Source organism: Gossypium hirsutum, chromosome D06 (assembly GCF_007990345.1).
Source record: "Gossypium hirsutum isolate 1008001.06 chromosome D06, Gossypium_hirsutum_v2.1, whole genome shotgun sequence".
Classification (NCBI taxonomy): Eukaryota; Viridiplantae; Streptophyta; class Magnoliopsida; order Malvales; family Malvaceae; genus Gossypium; species Gossypium hirsutum.
This window is the reverse complement of record NC_053442.1, coordinates 61,686,476-61,696,585: the sequence shown is the minus strand read 5'-3', so window position 1 is coordinate 61,696,585 and position 10,110 is coordinate 61,686,476. Positions and strand designations below refer to the sequence as shown.

The 10,110-nt window shown below is 30.2% G+C and overlaps 2 long non-coding RNA genes across 2 annotated transcripts; both read right to left on the bottom strand.

The window, feature by feature from the left end:
• Window positions 1-5,569: 5,569 nt before the first annotated feature.
• On the bottom strand, window positions 5,570-6,662 carry LOC107903361 (uncharacterized). Its single transcript, XR_001685766.2, has 2 exons — window positions 6,118-6,662; window positions 5,570-5,838 (listed from the first exon to the last, which is right to left on the bottom strand). It is a non-coding gene; the product is annotated as an uncharacterized lncRNA (long non-coding RNA).
• A 1,990-nt stretch (window positions 6,663-8,652) lies between these two features.
• Window positions 8,653-9,855, bottom strand: LOC121218605 (uncharacterized). The gene is made up of 2 exons (XR_005915077.1): window positions 9,358-9,855; window positions 8,653-9,054 (listed from the first exon to the last, which is right to left on the bottom strand). It is a non-coding gene; the product is annotated as an uncharacterized lncRNA (long non-coding RNA).
• Between the last annotated feature and the right edge of the window lie 255 nt (window positions 9,856-10,110).

Sequence of the window (10,110 nt, the reverse complement as noted above, 5' to 3'; positions counted from 1 at the left end):
ATTTTGAATATCTCAATCCTTACCTTAGACTTTACGAGTATAATTGAAGACCCATTTGTATATAAGATAATATGATTATAATTGATTTAGATAGTAACCTAAAACTCCTACATATATTTAGCTTGTACTGAGTAAAAAATAATTAAGAGAACACTTATCATTTTTCATAGAGGACCCAATATTTCGAGCACAAAATTGTAAGTAAACTCAAATGAACCACTTAGTTTATAGCTAAGCTTTCAAAAGGAAAACCTTAGTGAAGAGTTAACCAAATTAGAATAGAAAAGTGAAGTTGCTACATAGTGAGTGTGTAGAACTTAAACTATTGGTTATTGCTTGTACTCGTTGGAAATATAGTAAATTAGCTCTCTAGGCAGGGCTCCGCATTTGCATAATGAGTTCACATTACATAAATAAGCATATTGTGCTTATTTCTTTTCTTACTTTAGACTTGTCACTTGGTACATCGTAACTTACCAAATATTTAGACTTGCGACAACCAAGAATAAGTATCATTTTTCAAATTGGTATCAGAGCTGGAGAAGAAATTTTTCCAACAATAAATACTATGTTCAAATATTATTTTTATAAATACATACTCAATGGTTGAAATTTTTTTATCAAATTTTTTAGAAAGTCATTGTGCTGCGTTTTTGGAAGATATAATTCATATATTATAATTTGGTAATTTTCTATCCCTCCACTTTTTAAAATGTGCATTTTTAGTCTTGAGGATAACTTTTGCGATTAATTATCTCAAAGATGTGGTGATGTAGCATATGCATCTCGACATATCTTGTACCGTTAGATAAATATTATACTATTTTTTTGTCTTTTTAAATATGAAAAAATTATTAAGGTATACATATATATATATCACAATATCATATATTTTAAAAATAAGTAATGTCAAATTATTTGACAAAATTGATAAAAGAAATTTGACCTCAAAATTAAAAATATACATTTCAAGAAGTAAAAAGATTGAAAATAATCAAACTAATACTAAACCCATTGAAAAAATACAAAATTTTTGCATTTAAAAATCTTTAGAATTGTTTATTTTACTCAATACTTCACTTACTTGAAATTTGACTATTATATAATCAAGGGATAAATAGTAAAATCGTACATGAACTATGGTTAATGTGCAATTGTATACGTGAACTTTGATTTTGTACAATTTTATATATGAAATTTCGATTTGATCCAATTCTTGTAAATTATTAACATAATTATTGATATAACATCATTTTATGCTTATATATTGCATACATAAATAATTACATTTATCCAATATAAAAATAATTGATGTATTTAGTTCTTTAAATGTGCACGATTAAATTAAAATTAAAGTTTTAAGTATACATTTGAATCACAATTAGAGTTTTCACGTGTATAATTGCACCAAATCAAAATTCATGTATACAATTACACATTAAATTAAAGTTAATGTATAATTTTGAGATTTTTCTCTATATTTTTTTATATAGTTAATATATTTTACAATTTCAACCTAATTCAATTCAAGTGAATCATTTTTTGGTATATTTTAATTTTTATATTATATTTCCTTGTTTCATCACGTGAATGGTGATAATTTTAAGATTCCAAAATTTAAAAAATAAAATAAAAGTAAACATAATAAAAATATATAATACAATAAAAGTAAACATAATCATTTTTAAAAAAATAAAATAGAAAAATATTATATATTATATATATATATATGAGTTTTGTCATGAGATGGTGTGATTAGGTCAGGACATGACATTTTTCCCAAGAAAGAGATGAATAACGGGTAGGGGCAGAATTCCCTCCCTCTAATTATAGCTTTGGATTATTTGCCATCTTTTTCTCAAATAAACATATTTATGTTGTCCCTATGTTCTCACAAATTGGTAATTGTGGTAATTATATTTAATTATTTATATATTTTAAAAATATTCACATATTTTGGTATATACGGAATAAGTGAAATATGATATTTTGTGAGCTGAAATTCATTTTTAAAATAATTCTAAAATACTTTTATATCAAAAAAGAAAAAAAGAGTTGTGCCTGGTTGTCCTAAGTGTCATAATCGAAGAAAACTTGAAGGGTAGGTCCACTAAGTTCACGGGACTCACACGCTCCAAAAATTTATTTTTCAACTCTCATGAAAGATCCCTATTCCCATGTCCCCAAAATACTATATATAATTGGGTTTTTTTTAAATAATCTAAATTAATTAATTACTTATGAAAATGACTCATTTATAAGATCATGTATAAGAATGACCCATTTTGAATAGTAAATCTTGGTGTCGTCAATGGCAATGGTGACATCGAGGTTCACTATTCAAAACATGTTATTTACTTACATGATTTTGAAAGTGAGTATTTTCGTAATTAATAAATTTTTTTGGGTATTTATGTTTATGCCACGCACCGTGGATCAAAGTCTTTGATGAATGCGCACAGAGTGGAACATGTGAAATATGTAGAGAAGTTTATCTACTAGAAGCCTTTGTAGCCTTACCTAAGTAAATATGAAAAATAATATATATAATCTGATAAGATTTGATTGTAATCTTAGTGAATCATGTAAATCCCTTAATAATCTTAATTATAGATAGGCTTTATTCTCGACCATTGATGTTAAGTAAATTGTACAGTTGGACCTAAAAGATCTCAACTATGAATAGAGTCATTCCTCTCATTTGTAATCATTCCATTGTATTTAGATATGTAGAGTAAATTGTACAATTGGATATAGAAGAGCTCAACTATAAATAGAGTTCTCCCCCTTTTATTGAAACGCCTAGTGAGTGTTACTTTCTTATGGATTTTCTTGTTCTTTCGTTGTTTATTTGTCTTTGAGTTGCTTCCGTTTTATTTTCGGTGTCTTAACAAAATTTTCCTTATGAATTCTCACTTTCTAAAAGTTAAACAAACTTAAACAAATATAAAATTAAGAAATTGTCTAATGCCGCTTGAATTGCAAAATTAAAATTTTAACTCGTGACATTTATATATTAATATATTTATAAACACATTTATGTTATTTTTATATATATTATATTATTGTATCTAAAATTATCGGAAAATAAAAGGCCACACCAAACATTGCTCATATAATTTTTAAGGTACATATAAAATAATAAAAATAATGAGTCACGGGAGAGTTTGCTATACCAAGCAACATGCTATCTGTTGGAAAATGGTTCCATGACATTCTTTTTTGTTTGTTTTCTTTTGCCTTTTTCTTCTTAAGTTTTAACACGTAACACGATGCGTAAACGATTACCTTTTGTTTTTCTTTTGTCGTGGATATATCATATTTAGAGGTCTTGTTGGTAGGGTCGGGTTTAATCAAAATTTTAGGTTTGTTTCATAGATATGGATTCAGTTCGAAAATAAATTTAAAATTTTATTCAAGTTTGTTCGAAATAAAAATGTTAAAACTCGAGCTGATCCCAGCCCGCTTGTATTAATTTATGTATATTGTCGAAATTTTTTTTAAAAAAGACTTTTTATTTAAAAAAACAAAAATGGGAGTCGCCACTAACTTTTTTTACTTAGGTGTGATTAGATCACCTCAAAACTCTACTATTTTAATAAAACGTTAGATTTGTTAAAACAGTAATATTCAATCTTACAAATCCGGAAAATGGGTTTAGGAGTCGGTTACGTATGATGAGGGATTAGCACCCTCATAAATTAGTACCTAGTTGATTACTTGATGTTTTGATGTCGGCAGTTAAAAATAGAAATTAAGCTACTATCCCTCTTTGCACAACTTTTTTTTAATTAAAACTATTCAGTTAAATCAAAACTTATATAAGAAGCCCTCTTATTTCGAGATAACCAAAACAAAAAGGTCATGTCCCGTAAGTTAGGACATGAAATCTTAAATTCTTGAAATTAAAATTGCTCCTTATTTAATTATTGTTTAAATTTCACGTGTTTTTAGTTTTAAAATGGTGTTCAGTTATTTAGGTTAAAAGAGAAAATCAAACCTCGTAAGTTAAGGCATGATTTCTCGAATCTCTAAATAAGAACGTTGCCTTGGTTTTGAAATTCTTCTTTTTATACATTGAATAAAAATTAATGTGACACTTATAATTATGTATATTTAATTTATTCTGGCATGGTATGAAATGGATAAATATGTTTAAACATAATATATGATATAGTGATAATAAAATAATATAAAATGGCTATGTGGGTAGAATATTAGAATGATAAATAATAAATAAATAAAGGAATATTATAATAATGTAATTATAATAATGATAATAATATTAATAATCATATCATAATAATAAAATAAATAAGGTAACTTAAAATAACAATGAAAATGAAAAATGCATGATTCAAGAGATAAATTTACATGGCATGAAAATGCCAAAAATGATAAAAGAAATAATAAAATAACAAGAACAAAAAATAAAATAATAACCACAATAATAAATGAGCGAAAAAGGCTCAAATAAAAGAACGTAAACAATTTAATTCTTAAACATATAAAAAAATAAAGAAGTAATAAATAAATAAATAAAATAATTTGTAAAAAAGGTTGAAGTTTAAATAAACCAAGTATTAAATTGAAATTAGAATGAACTTAGGGGGTATAAATTGTAAATAATAAAAGATAACTAATAAAACAGAATAAAGGACCAAAATGAAATGCGCGAAAAGAAATAAGGACTAAATGATAAATTATCCCAAACTCCAGGACACGCGTCATTCCCCAAAAGGTCGGGGCTCAGTCAGGGGACTAATTTGTAAGCAATTCAAAATTACAGGGAAAGAAATAAAATAATTAAAAAGGAAAAGGGCTAAATTGAAACAAGTTGCAAAAGCAGAAGGACCAAATGCGTAAATAGACCCCCACATAAAAAATACGTGGATCCTGTGCAGTTCGAGTCGAGTCCTATTTCAAAATGATGTCGTTTTCGGCTCCTGAGGCCAATCCCAAAACGGCATCATTTTGGGAGCCTATAAAAGTAAAAAATTTCAAAAAAAAAAAAATAATTTCAATTGTGTTTTTTTTAAAACTCCATTTTCCTATTTTTTTCTCTGAAACACGCCCCAGGGTCGGGCCATAGGACCGTCGTCGCCCCGCCGTGGTCCACCGTGGCCACCTGTCATCGGATACGGTGGCCGTCACCTCCGGGGGCCAGAAAAGTACCTTTCTCCTTCCTTTTTTCCTTTTTTTATTAAAAAGAGTTTTAACCCCTTTTGAACCCCAAAATGAAGGCAATGCCTTCTATCCGCGAGAAAAATTAATAAAAAAAGGAACCTTCGGCTCATTTCATGCCGTTCAGGCCCTGCTCTGTTGAAGCCTAGGCCAAACCCTAATGGATTCTGGGATTTGATGCCGGAGAAGGCCTCCGACAACAAGGGGAGATGAAGCGACTTAGGTAAAAAAACGATTTTTGTATTTTTATTTATTTTTTTCAAAAATTTAAAAAAAAAAAACAAAACAAAAAACAAGAGAAATCACCTTTGTTTTTTTATCTTTTAATGCTTTTTGTTCTTTTTTTTTTCGTTTGATTGCTTGTTTCTCTGTGTAAAAAAAAATATATTTAGAATCAGGCTTGTAATAGCCCTTTTGCCCGAGCTTTTAAAATAATAAAAACAAACAAAAATAACCCAAGCCCGCACAAAACAGGACATGGCCCAATACAGCAAAACTACTAGCCTAGGCCCAATTACCCAAACCCCAAAACACCGAAACCCTAGATGCATTCGCCTCAGCGCCGCAACAGCCCCTACGACGCGCTCCAGCAGATCTGATCGGCGCACGTTGCGGAACCACCCCTTTTCCTCGCGTCGTACACTCCACGAACTCCTGCAATCGCGGACTCAAAGAATCCAGAGGAGAAAAACAAGCAAAAAATAATGTCATCGATTTATTTTCTTTTTTTTCTTCAGCCTATAAAAGGCCATTTAATATGTAAAAGAATGGGGGGAAGAGACTGAAAATACAGAGAAAACTAATACGAGAGCAAATCGATTATTCATTCTTTAAAAGGTGATTATTAGATTTTTTTAGATTTTCCTTTTCTTTTTCTGTTTTTTGGTTCTATATTGCAAATAATATAAAAGAAGAGGAGGAAGAAAAGCTCACCTTTTCGTCGAGGCTGTCGCGCCACCACCATCTCCGTCGCAATCGGAGTTTTGGAGGGGGAATAGATGATCGACGGCGCAAGAGGGTTAGGAGAAAAGCCCTAGCAGCAATTGATTTCTTTTTAAATGGAACAGATTTGATTTCAATTTTTTTCCTTTGGTTAATTTAAGACATAAGCAAAATGGCGCCCTTTGGGGGGAGGGGAATCTGCGCATTCTGACCTTAGATGGTCTATTTTTGCATTTGGTCCCCCTATTCTTGCTGTGCGTTTAAATTGAATTTCAGATTTCTTTTAATTTTACCCACATACTTTATTTCTGTTTCAATCTAGCCCTTACTGCTGCGCAACAATTGGAGAAAGTGGATTAATTTCTCGATGGGTCCTCCTTTGGTTGTGCGCGTTTTGATGTGGTCCCTTTGCGCGTTTTTTTAACTTTAAATTCGGCCCTTAATTTTTTTTATTTTTGATTTAATCCTTCATCTTAGTTTTTTTTTATTTTTAATGTTGTTGATATTTTTATCATATCTTTATTATTATATTGTTTCTACCATAATTATTTTTGCTATTTTTTTATACATTAACACACGCATTTCTTTTTATATATATATATATAATATATACGTATAATTTTTATAAATGCATACGCATTCTTATATATATATTATGTTTTTCATATTTTTATATACACATATATACTTACAATCTATAAATATATATACTTTATTTTTTTTATTTTATACATGTACAAAGTTATATTTTATTTTTACAATTTTTGTATACATCTATAAATTTTTACATTTCGCATATATATATACTCCGTATTTATAAATATATACATATACATACATTTTTTGTTTTAACGTTTATATACTTTATATTATACACATATATACTTATACATTTTTTTGTTTTTTTTATATACATATGCATATTTTAATATTTGTTATCTTCACAATTTTCACATATACACACACGTGTCTTGCATGCATATTCTTAGAAACTATTGTGAGCTCATTGTATATATTTCTTTACCTCCCTTTTTTATGTACACTGCTATGTATGCATTAAATATGTGTGTACGTATATTTGTGAATTTGTTTGTGTATTATATGTACTTGTATATATACTTGTAAATATTTATTCATATTTGTCTTAAACTAGAGTATTTGTTTCATGTTATGCCCTAACCCTTTTGGGCATCTCTTTTAAAATATCTATTTTGGTTTTCTCAAAGAATTGAAATCATCCTATTTTATAAATTCCAAAATATTTGGCATTCAGAATTCTCGGAAAAGATTGTGTCCTAACTTACTGGATCGCGGTTATTTTTTTCGATGAATTTAGAAAGCCAAGTATTTGTTTTGCCATGAATTCGCAAATTTTAAATAAAAAGCTTATTCTCGGGAATTCAAAATGTTGGGTCCTAACTTACTGGTCATGACATTTTCTTCTCGAAATAAGAATTTTCAGAAACAAAAGGCAATATTCGGGTATTTTGAGGTTTTAAAAACCTTGTGCCCTAACTTACTGGGTGTGGTGTTTTATTTCTTTGAAATACGAATTGTCTTATTATTTTAATCCATTCATGAAATAAAAAGTTTCCTTTTAAAGTCTTTTCAAATTTTCGACACCAAGGCATTTAAAATCAATTTGGTACTAATTTTGGGCGTTGCGAGGGTGCTAATCCTTCCTCGTGCGTAACTGACTCCTGAACCTGTTTTCTCAAATTTCGTAGACCAAAATTGTTTTTAAGGTGGGCCGATCACACCTTAATAAAGGGTCGGTGGCGACTCCAGTTTTGTTTTTTTTAAAGTCGACAATTAAAATTTTTGTTTTCAAAAAAGGGTTTCGACAAGGCTTTTATAGCCAATTATACATATTTTCTTTTTCTTTTGTTTCTACCATCTATTGTTTGCTACTGTTCTTTTTGTCGTCCTTGTTTTTTTCTTTTGCAAGTAGCGGTGGAGGGTCAACGACGAGGATGGAACACCTGCCTTTGCCGTTTTGGTGCAAGGGCGACAGAGGCATGTCAGGCCTCGAGACGAGGAGCCGTGAGTGGTGTGATCGAGGAGAGGAGTGGCACAGAGGCTAGGTTTTTTTCAGTTTTTTGAAAATAGTTTAGGCTATTGGGCCACTGGGCCATTAGGTTTTTTTTTTAATTTTGGGTCATTTGTAATTGGACTTAGAATTTATTAATGGATTCTATTGTTTTTCATTTTTATTTTTTTTTATATTTGGTTTCTATTTGGGCCCGGGTTAAATTGAGCCTCTATATATATATATTTTAAAAATATAACACATCAAAAATATTAAAAATATTAAAATAAATATTTTTCAACACTTTAAAAATAAATTTAAAAAATATGTATACTTAAATAATACTAAGATAAGTACAACTTAACAAGCAAATGCCTCTAAAATAGTAACAAAATTAACAATAAAACAAGACTTATATAATATCCAAACAATAACAACATAATAGTAGCAGCATAATAGTGAAATTGTAGTAAAATAGTGAGAAAACAACAAGAAAATAGCAACAAAACAACAAGAAAACAAACAAAAAAAAACAAGATTTTTTTTTGCAAATTCGAGCCGGACTCAGGCCACAAAAGCCTTACTTGAGGCCAGAGTCGTTTTCTAAACGAGCATTATTTTTTTCCCAAGCCTATTGTAATACCAATTATTTGCCTGGCCCTACCGATAATAAAATACAATAGCAGGCCCAATAAAATTAAAACCCAATACCAAATTGACCCCATCCCAAGACCCAATCATTAACCCAAAACTCAGCCCCCCCCCCCAAAAAAACATCAGCAGAAACCCTAAAGCAGCATTTGCCAGTAGCCGCCGCAGCTCCCCCCGTCTTCAGCGCCTCCAGCAGCATCCGGACGCCGCAAGTTTCGGCATCCACGCATGCCAAACTCTCCACGCACCTGCAAACACGGACTCAGAGAGTCCATTAGCGAAAATATAGTAAAACAAATAAGTTTTTAGGCTATATAAAGCCATATATTTTGTAACAAAAGGGGGGGATTTCAGTGAAAAGACCGAAAGAAATACAAAGGCAAAGAGAAAATTTTTTTTAAAAGAGGTTTTCTTTTCTGTTTTACCATTTTGTCGAATCGTTCTTTCATTTTTTTTCATTTGTACATATATATATTTGATTTTTTTTTTAGTTTTCGCCTTTTATTTATTTATTTTTGCTTAAAATATAAAGAAAGGAAGAGAAAACCTACCTTTTTCGCCGGAATCGTCGAGTTGGTGCCCCTCTCTGTCGCGATCGGAGATCGGGGCGTCGACGGAGGCCGATTGGTCAAGAACGGCGGTGGTGGTGGCTGAGTTGAAGCCCTAGCAGAGGCTAGGGTTTATAAGGTTTCTTTGTTTTGTTGTAAAATGACAGAGAATGGTTTTTTTTAGAAAATGTTGACTTTATATTTGAGGTGAAACGGCGCCGTATAGTGAGTGTTGGGTCCATGCGTTTCTACCCTAAATGGGGAAATTGTGCGGCTAGCCCTCCCCCTTTCACGCCACGTTTTTATTAAGCCAATTTATTTTTAACATTTTGCCCAAATATTTTTACTTTTGTTCATTTCAGCCCGCGCCAATGCACAGCGTTTTGGAGGGCGTATTATTGCTAAACTGGTCCCCCGTGCCATTCGCGTGTGACATTTTCGTCCCTAATTTTACTTTTAATCCCATTTGCTACCTGCTAACGCAATTTCAATCACAATGTGTTTTTTTTACTCAATTTATTACCCTTTTGTATTATTATTTTATTATTACTATTTTGGTTTTATTCCCGATATTAACATGTACATTAATTCTCATTTGTCTTCTTACATACGTATATTACTTTACAATATATATATATTTTATATGCTGCCAATTGCCACATGAAATTCACCTTTATAAATAAACACATTTTTACAATCTTTTATATTTTAATTTCAAAAACACTTTTATTTTTGTAAATATATTCATATTTCTTT